Here is a 9718-nt window from a genome sequence, read left to right as displayed (position 1 = left end):
CCTACCTACCTACCTACCTACCTACCTACCTACCTACCTACCTACCTACCTATCTATCTATCTATCTATCTATCTATCTATCTATCTATCTATCTATCTATATCTCCCTATATCCCTACCTACCTATCCATCCATCCATCCATCCATCCATCCATCCATCCATCCATCCATCCATCTATCTATCTATCTATCTATCTATCTATCTATCTATCTATCTATCTATCTCTAGCCGTTCTCCCTTCCTTTCATCCTAGCAGCAACCCTATGAGATATGCTAAGAGAAGAGATGAAATTTAAAACAATGTCTCATTTTGGGGTGGGGACCTATATGTCTTCTCTGATTTCCTCATGATTTGAATGATTAGATAACTGCAACTCTCTTCAATAGTCCAATGGAAGATTTTATTCTTCACTCTCTTCTCTCTTTCTATTTCTAATTTGGCATAGGACTATGAGAAAAATACAACCACTGGCCAACTTTCAAAGCGATCTACACATAAAGTGATGAGTTCCATCTGGTAAGGTCCTAGATCAGGGGTAGGCAACCTTGGCTCTTTTATGACTGCTGGCTCAGGAATTCTGGGAGTTGAAGTCCACGAGTCATAAAAGAGCCAAGGTTGCCTACCCCTGTCCTAGATGAATAACAGGGTGTATTGCTTCATAGGATAGAGGAATTCTGAAATATGCGGGCCATAAAAACAGATGATTCATTTTGTTGTAATTTCTCCAGCCCTTTTCTTTATCAGACCTCCATTTTATGGCCAAAGAGGTAATAAACACGAGAAAAAAATCTATTAAACAACATAGGATGGTATATATCAGTTATACCTGCAAAGCATATCAATTTCATCAAATCCATTTTGTCAAAAAAAAAAAAAAAAAAAACCAACCAGAAAAATACTCCGGGTTATGTTCCCCAGAACAAGCAGTGTCATAAATTTAGGAGAGACACATTCCCTATTGCTAAAACTCCTTATGTTTCCATTATTGGATAAAACAATCTTTATTAGCTCACTTTTATTGACAGAGGAATATTTTCTCCTATCTATTTCAAAGGGAGGAGTAGCATAGCTTGTTTGGGCTGATAAAATGATAACCACTGTATAGAATTTTGCTATGGCCAGGATTCGTATATGTTCCTGATTAATTCAAAAAAGTTTTTAAAGAACTGCCAGTCACCTTCCAGAAAACCTTTGATATCAAAAATATCTCCTTCCAAGTGAGCTATAGCTGTTAGTACAGCACAATCAATATTGCTGGCCTTAGAGATCTTTTTTTTTTTTAACCAGGAGAGTTATCAGAATTTTTTACAATGCTATGCAACGATGAAAGCATGTGTCAGCATTTTTTTAAAAAAAGTATTTTATTGTTGTTAGTTGCGAAGTCATGTCCGACCCATTGCGACCCCATGGACAACGTTCCTCCAGGCCTTCCTCTCCTCTACCATCTTCTGGAGTCCATTGAAGCTCACTCCTACTGCTTCAGTGACTCCATCCAGCCACCTCGTTCTCTGTCGTCCCCTTCTTCTCTTGCCCTCCATCTTTCCCAGCATCAGGCTCTTCTCCAGTGAGTCCTTCCTTCTCATTAGGTGGCCAAAGTACTTGAGTTTCAACTTCAGGATCTGGCCTTCTAAAGAGCAGTCAGGGTTGATCTCCTCCAGGCCTTCCTGTCCTCTACCATCTTCTGGAGTCCATTTAAACTCACGCCTACTGCTTCAGTGACTCCATCCAGCCACCTCATTCTCTGTCGTCCCCTTCTTCTCTTGCCCTCAATCTTTGCCCAGCATTAGGCTCTTCTCCAGTGAGTCCACTTGGTTTACTTTATGAGAGATTAATGGACCCCTGTTTTGAATGGGTGGTCTGTCACTAGGAGTCCTTTGTTTTTGGTTTTTCTCCAGGAAACAAGGAAACTCCATCCGTGGGATGCAGGCAGCATGCACCCCTCTGGTCCATGCCCCCAAAAGTTGGGGGTCACTGTTCTAATTGGCCAGGAAGAAGATTCCTCTCTATCTTCAGTCTAACTTGTGAAGAAAGTTCCTACAGGTTGACTGTCCCAAAAATGTAATATTTCTCATAGAATCCCATTCACCATTATGTTTAAATAAAGAGAATATCAGGTTTGTCTCCCATCCCAGTAATTCAACAGTTTTCTTGGCACCAAAGTTTTTTTTTTCCTGGATCTTTCTATTCCTTTCTTGTTCTGGGCCTATATTACAAAAAAGATATTGAGAGTTTGGAAAAAATCCAGAGAAGAGCAACTAAGATGATCCAAGGCCTGGAGACTAAAATATACGAAGAATGGCTACAGGACTTGGATTTGGCAAGTCTAAAGAAAAGAAGAAATGGGGGGGGACATGATAGCAGTGTTCCAGTATTTGAGGGGCTGCCACAAAGAAGAGGGGGTCACATTATTCTCCAAAGCACCAGAGGAAAGGACAAGAAACTATGGTTGGAAACTGATCAAAGAGAGAAGCAACCTGGAATTCAGGAGAAACTTCCTGAGAGTGAGGACAATTAACCAGTGGAACAGCTTGCCACCAGAAATCGTGGGTGCTCCATCACTGGAGATTTTTAAGAAGAGGCTAGACAGTCACTTGTCTGAGATGGTATAGGTTCTCCTGCTTGAGCAAGGGGCTGGACTAGAAGACCTCCAAGGTCCCTTCCAGCTCTATTCTATTCTATTCTATTCTATTCTATTCTATTCTATTCTATTCTGTTCTGTTCTGTTCTGTTCTGTTCTGTTCTGTTCTGTTCTGTTCCGTTCCGTTCCGTTCCGTTTCGTTCCGTTCTGTTCTATTCTATTCTATTCTAATCCATTCCATTCCATTCCATTCCATTCCATTCTATTCTATTCTATTCTATTCTATTCTATTCTATTCTATTCTATTCTATTCCATTCCATTCCATTCCATTCCATTCCATTCCATTCTATTCTATTCTATTCTATTCTATTCTATTCTATTCTAATCTCTCATCCAAATACTAATCTGGCATGATCCTGCTTAGTTTCTGAGATCAGACAAAGACAGCCAGCTGCTGACACCTGCTAATAGGCAGACATCGTTGATCCATCATTAACTAATTAATTAACTGGTATGGGGCCAGTCGGAAAGTTCAGAAGGGAACAACTTTCTGACACCTAATTATTGCAGTTTGCCCAAGAGAAAAACAACAGAGCATCCATCCAGTAGGAAAAAAATGACCCAATTTGGCATCTATTGACTCGGTGCCTTTTACAGTCTCTAAAATTAATAAACTGCTTGACACGTCTAAGGACTACAGTGTTTTGCTTCGCTTTCTACTGTCTGCTTTACAAGTGAACTGCCGCATCTGATTAGTGTGAAAGAAATCCAGATGAGCGCTGGATTTGGTATGATCAAAGAGAAAGTGGCCATTATTTTCTCGTCCCAGTATGAAGTACTTAGAAAAGCAGCACAAGACAGGTTTTTGCCTTTAGGGGATGCCTCAGATGATCCAAGAGCATTATTAGGGATAAGCAACTTACGGGTCCTAATTATCCTTTTCTGCGGTAAAGGGAAGAATTTCCTAAAGTGTTGAAAGACCAAGACAAAAGTATAAGTTGTAAGTCCATACAAGGAAGATTTCGATCCATTGCTCTTCCTCTTCAACATTGTAGCTTTGACATCCCAAAGGTGCTTTTTCACAAGGCAGCTGGACAACACGAAGTTGCCTAGTGGGAAAAAAAGCACCTTTGGGATAACTATGACTCTGGATGACAGAGAATCTCCATAGATTTTGCAGCTTTGAAAACTGTTGGATTTATCCTGAGAAATATTATGCCAGCGGGAATATGTTAGTGTCTATGTGCGTGTGTGTGTGTGTGTGGGGGGCTATTTATGCATGTGTGTGTGTGCCTGTGTGCAAATACTCACAAGCATGCATTCATTTATATACATATGGCAACGGCATATGTGTAATGACACCTGGTTTGATTCCTTCCATGCTCTTCATGTGTAGCTTAAACTACCCTGGGATAAATATAGATAAGGATATAGATAAGTGCTAGGCTGCAATAACAGAGGGATAGAATCAAGATCACATGAAGTATTAATACCACTTTACAATGCCTTGGTAAGGCCACACTTGGAATACTGCATCCAGTTTTGGTAACTACGATGTAAAAAAGATGTTGAGACTCTAGAAAGAGTACAGAGAAGAGCAACAAAGAGGATTAGGGGACTGGAAGCTAAAACATATAAGGAACTGCTGCTGGAATTGGGTATGTCTAGTTTAACAAAGAGAAGGACGAGGGGGGACATGATAGCAGTCTTCCAGTATCTCAGGGGTTGCCATAAAGAAGAGGGAGTCAAGCTATTCTCCAAAGTGCCTGAAGGCAGGACAAGAAGCAAAGGGTGGAAACTAATCAAGGAGAGAAGCAACCTAGAACTAAGGAGAAACTTCCTGACAGTTAGAACAATTAACCAGTGGAACAACCTGCCTCCAGAATCGGTGAACGCGCCAACACTGGAAGTTTTTAAGAAGAACCTGGACAGCCATTTGTCCGAAATGGTATAGGGTTTCCTGCCTGAGCCGGGGGTTGGACTAGATGACCTCCAAGGTCCCTTCCAACTTTATTATTATTATTATTATTATTATTATTATTATTATTATTATTATTATTATTATTATTATTATTATTATTATTATTATTATTATTATTATTATTATTATTATAAAAAATACAAAATTGATTTAAATACTTCATAGATCAATTTATACCTAGTTTCCTTCCTAAGTATAAATTGTGATTCATTACAATAGTCAGACTGGATTTGGCATTTTTAGGTCCACCTATCAAGTCCTTCCCAAGGACCTGGAATAGGCAGAAGTAGATGTGTGATGGTGTTACAAGTATCGCCACAGGATGTAAGCAGTTCCAAGTAAAGCTGCCTTTTGCAATTGACTGGTGGTGATTTTGTCAATGCCGCGATGGTCTAGTTGTTTTGGAATTGCACTAAAGGCATGTATTGGTACTAGCTTTGCTTTCTTTTGCCATAGTTGTTTTATTTCTATGGGTAGATCTTTGTATTTTGTTGTCTTGTCCTTCCACTTAGGGTTGGGTTTAGGTCACAATGAACTCAGAGAGGAAAATGGACTGTGCCAACGAACTCAGCTTGGGTATGGTTAGGAGGGCACTGACTTTTCTTGCCTGCCCAATCTATTTTTCCTGATAAAATACATGGGAAAATCCCATTGGAGGAAAAATCCACTTAGGGTTAGGGTTAGGTCACCATGAACTCGAAGAGCAAAATGGACATCACCAACTGACTTTTCTAGGCTGCCCTATCTATGAAAGGACCATTTTATGTACCCTTTTAGGGTAACCTTCTTTTAAGGTGAATCCCAATCCCAATCCAGTGGTACTAGAGTATCTCGTTTTACCTGTAGTGGTTGTTTAAGTCTCACGAACCTATACCACTCCTCCCGTGTCTGAAAAGGTCCGACGGGATAGATACAAAGGACCATTTTATGTAGGGAAAATCCCATTGGAGGAAAATTCCACTTAGGGTTAGGGTTAGGTCACGTTGAACTCATAGAGCAAAATGGACATCGCCAATAAATTTGGAGTGCTTGGGTATGATTAGGAGGGTACTGACTTTTCCAGGCTGCCCTATCTATGTTTCCTGGTAAAATACATGGGACAATCCCATTGGAGGAAAATTCCACTTAGGGTTACGGTTAGGTCACGAAGAACTCAGAGAGCAAAATGGACATCGCCAACAAACTCGGAGTGCTTGGGTATGGTTAGGAGGGCACTGACCTTTCTAGGCTGCCCTATCTATGTTTCCTGGGAAAATACATGGGAAAATCCCATTGGAGGAAAATTCCACTTAGGATTAGGGTTAGGGTAGACTGACTTTTCTACTCTACCTTGTTCCTTCTCTTCTCTTCTGTTGTCCCCAGATACTATCCAGTTTTGTTTTTGTTTTTGTCTTTCTTATCAACAGTTGTTAAGTCTGGCATGTTATGCAGCAGGTGCTGTCTGTTTATTATCATTTTTAATAATAACAAATTATTATTGGGGCTTTTGCCTTGACCTTAGTCAGTCTTTGTAGGTAAGAGGATGGATTCAGCCCTAGTTACAGTGCTATGTAGATAGAGGACCACTTGAAAATTCCACAGCTGCGGGCTAGACTAAGAAATTGAAAAGCATCTTGAAAAAGCACTGGCAATTTTTCAACACAGCATCAGAGAGCTGCATGGAAACAGTTACTAAGAAAGGTAACTAACTCCTTGAGCTTGACTTGAGGGCATTTTCATACTTTGTATGGGTGTGAGTGTGTACTTTGGGACAAATAGAAAGCTTCTCATTCCAGGCACAGTGTTGCTTCCTGAACACACTGGTTTCGGTTTGGGCTTGGTCACCCAGTGAGAAAGAATACAATTTAACATCTGTGGAGGGGTTAATCTACAGATTGTGTTGGTGATTTTTTTTAAAAAAAAGTCCTAGCCAAGTTGTGCTAGCTCTTCAGGGCAGGAGAATTTTAATCCTCACTATCTGAAAGCTATCTCCCCATATATTTTTTTTCTTTCCACGTTAAATATGGAAAGATGTAGAGGCTGCTTTGTACTTCCAAGATATAATTCCTAAAATGAGGGGTCCTTGGTGCTCTCTGAGCTTGGTTGTTTTCTTGCAGACATTTCATGACCCCAACTAGGTAACATCATGAATGCTAGTAAGGAGTGTTGTTTGCTGTCTGTTTGTATTCTGGTGTCTTGCCTGTCTGTGTTCAAATAGAGACTCATTTATCTTATATAGCAAGTGGATGACATTTTGTCCCTTAACCCTCCCAAAATACAAGGAAAGGGTTGAAGTATTGGACTTGCCTATTCTTGGGAATTGTGTGTACTTAGGTCAAACAACTTGATGAAGTCCATAGAGATAGCTTTTACCTTCCTGATGTAGTCCAAGTTCATGTTTTCTACAGTGTTCAGCTAGATCAAACATGTCAAACACAAGGCCCGGGGGGCGGATGCGGCCCGCGAAGTGGTTTCATGTGGCCCGCAAAGCCATCCTGGAAACAGTGAGGGAACGGCCCCCGCTGCCTTGGCCCTGACCCAGGCCGACCGGGAGCCAATGTACAATTTTGTGGTGGCCATCTATGCTGAAACGCATTCAGTCTTAGCTCCATAAGCCCCCCCCCTCATGGCCTGAGAGGAACAGTGAGGCTCCTCCAGTGGACCATGCCTTGGCACTTGCCCCGGTCCCAACCCCTTCTGCCAGAGACCCTCAGATCTGTCCCACTCCTGCCCAGGCCCCCACAGGCACCGTTGACGCGAACGATGTAGAGCTGGCCATGCCCACCCAGTAGGCCACACCCACTCCATCCACACCCACCCAGTAGGCCACACCCACCCTGGCCACACCCACCTGGCCCCCTGAGGGCAACCGCAATGCTGATGCGGCCCTCAATGAAATTGAGTTTGACACCCCTGAGCTAGATATTCAAAAGCAGTGAAGCTGAGTCTAAAGACAGTAGCTTCATTCTGTTGTGCTATAACCACAGAGTCCAAAAACAAAAAAAACAAGGGCATTCTGTTCCCAACTATATATCATAATTGTTCAATAATGCATGGAATTATGTCATGTGGGTGAGACTAAGCTTCAGGTCTCAAGAAGGCAGATAAGAGCACCATGCAATGTCTACTAATGACTTTCTTACGCTTCCTTACATGAGATGTTCTTAGTATTAAGTTGAGAAGCTGTTTTCACTTTGTCACAAAACCAGTGGTGGGATTCAGCCGGTTTGCACCGGTTCGGGAGAACCGGTAGCTAAATTTACCTGAATTCAGAGAACCGGCTGGCTTCCAGAAGTCCAGTCTAGGCTTTGGAGGCCTGGAGGAGGCCTCCCAGGTCTAGAACAGTCCACTGGAAGTGCATGGATACCATTTCCAGAAGTGTGTTCTAGGCCTTGGAGGCCTGGAGGAGGTCTCCCAGGCCTAGAACGGCCCACTGAAAGTATGTGGATGACACTTCCGGAAGTCCGTTCTAGGCATTGGAGGCCTGGAATGGTGCATGGTGTCACTTCTGGAAGTCTGTTCTCAGCATCGGAGGCCCAGGCCTGTATCAAATATGAGAACCGGTTGTTTAGATATTTGAATCCTACAACTGCACAAAACAGTCACCAAGCTTCTTCTAAGTTCTTCTGAATACGTGTGCTTTTAGAGCCTTTTGGATGACCATTTTAAGGTTACTGCAAGGAAGAGCAAGGGCACAATTCCCAATATATGTCCAAATAAATCCTATTTGGCCTCAAATCCAAATCAAATACAGCGGAGGATTGCATAGCATATACTGAGATCTTTGAGCCATCCGTTTATGGAAAGCACCGTAGGCTTTCAAGTGAGCCGTCCTTTAAAGCTGATTTGGGTGCAATGAATTTCCTTTGTTTGAATAAAAGCCAGATGAATGCTGGAATAAACGTCTAAATGATTTTCATTGTTTTCGTTCAACAAGGAAGATGGAGCCACTTCTCACAAGCAATCTATACATAAGCAAACCTGTCACCTGAAGGGCAAGGTTATCCGGAGAAAGGATGATTATGCATTCTGTTGAAAGAAGCGAATGTTGAGTGATCTAGGAATAATGGAGGTATTGGAGAGAATGGGCAATGCAAAACGAGAGCTAAACCACTCCATGTTGAAAACTTTAAAGCACGATTGAGACACTTGCATTTCTTTGTGTCTATTGTTTTAGCCATTCAGTCATGTCAGCTCTTGGTGACTTCATAGGCAAGTGCTCTCCCTGCATGTCTTCATGTCTAGTATATCTATTGTAATGAAAAGAAAGAGTAGGGGTGACATGAGAGTATTCCAATTTCTAAGGGGCTGCCACAAAAAAGAGGAAGTCAACTTATTCTCCAAAGCACCAGAAGGCAGGACAAGAAACAATGGATGGAAACTAATCAAGGAGAGAAGCAACCAAGAAATAAGGAGAATTTTTCTGAAAATGAGAACAATTAATCAGTGGAACAACCTGCCTCCAGAAGCTGTGAATGCTCCAACACTGGAAGTTTTCAAGAAGCAATTGGACAACCACTTGTCTGGAATGGTATAGGTTCTCCTGCTTGAGCAGGGGGCTGGACTAGAAGACCCCCAAGGTCCCTTCCAACTCTGTTATTCTGCTCTTCATGGGCAGGGAACACGTTGATTCAAAACAAGAGTCTGTATGCTGAATTAAGACGGAGAAGATCCTTTCAGCCATAAGCAGCTCAGATTCGCTGGTCAGTGAAATGGGTGGCATCTAAATGTAATAAATAAAGAATGCTAATTGGATGCATTTTATGCCAGTCACAACATTTTGGTTAGACCTACTTTGCAGATCAGTTGTTAGGACAGTTGTTAGGACAGCAGTAAAGCTCAGCCCATTTAATTTTCCTTCAGTTGTAGACCAACCCAAATGAAGATGAAAAAAAATTGGTAGCTCACTGTGACTTTGGGCAGGTCATTCTTTTCTCAGCCCAATCTATCTCTCAGAAGAAAACAACAACAACAACAACAACAATAAAGAACAGCTGCAGGACTTTGGCCAGTCTAAAGAAAAGAAGAAATAGGGGAGACATGATAGCAGTATTCCAGTATTTGAGGGGCTGCCACAAAGATGAGGGGGTCACGTTATTCACCAAAGCACCAGAGAGAAGGACAAGAAACAGTGGTTGGAAACTGACCAAAGAGAGAAGCAACCTGAAATTAAGGAA

The sequence above is a fragment of the Protobothrops mucrosquamatus genome, unplaced genomic scaffold, assembly GCF_001527695.2.
Source record: "Protobothrops mucrosquamatus isolate PMUCROS unplaced genomic scaffold, P.Mucros_1.0 scaffold89, whole genome shotgun sequence".
NCBI classification, from domain to species: domain Eukaryota; kingdom Metazoa; phylum Chordata; class Lepidosauria; order Squamata; family Viperidae; genus Protobothrops; species Protobothrops mucrosquamatus.
Note: the sequence above shows the minus strand (reverse complement) of the source record.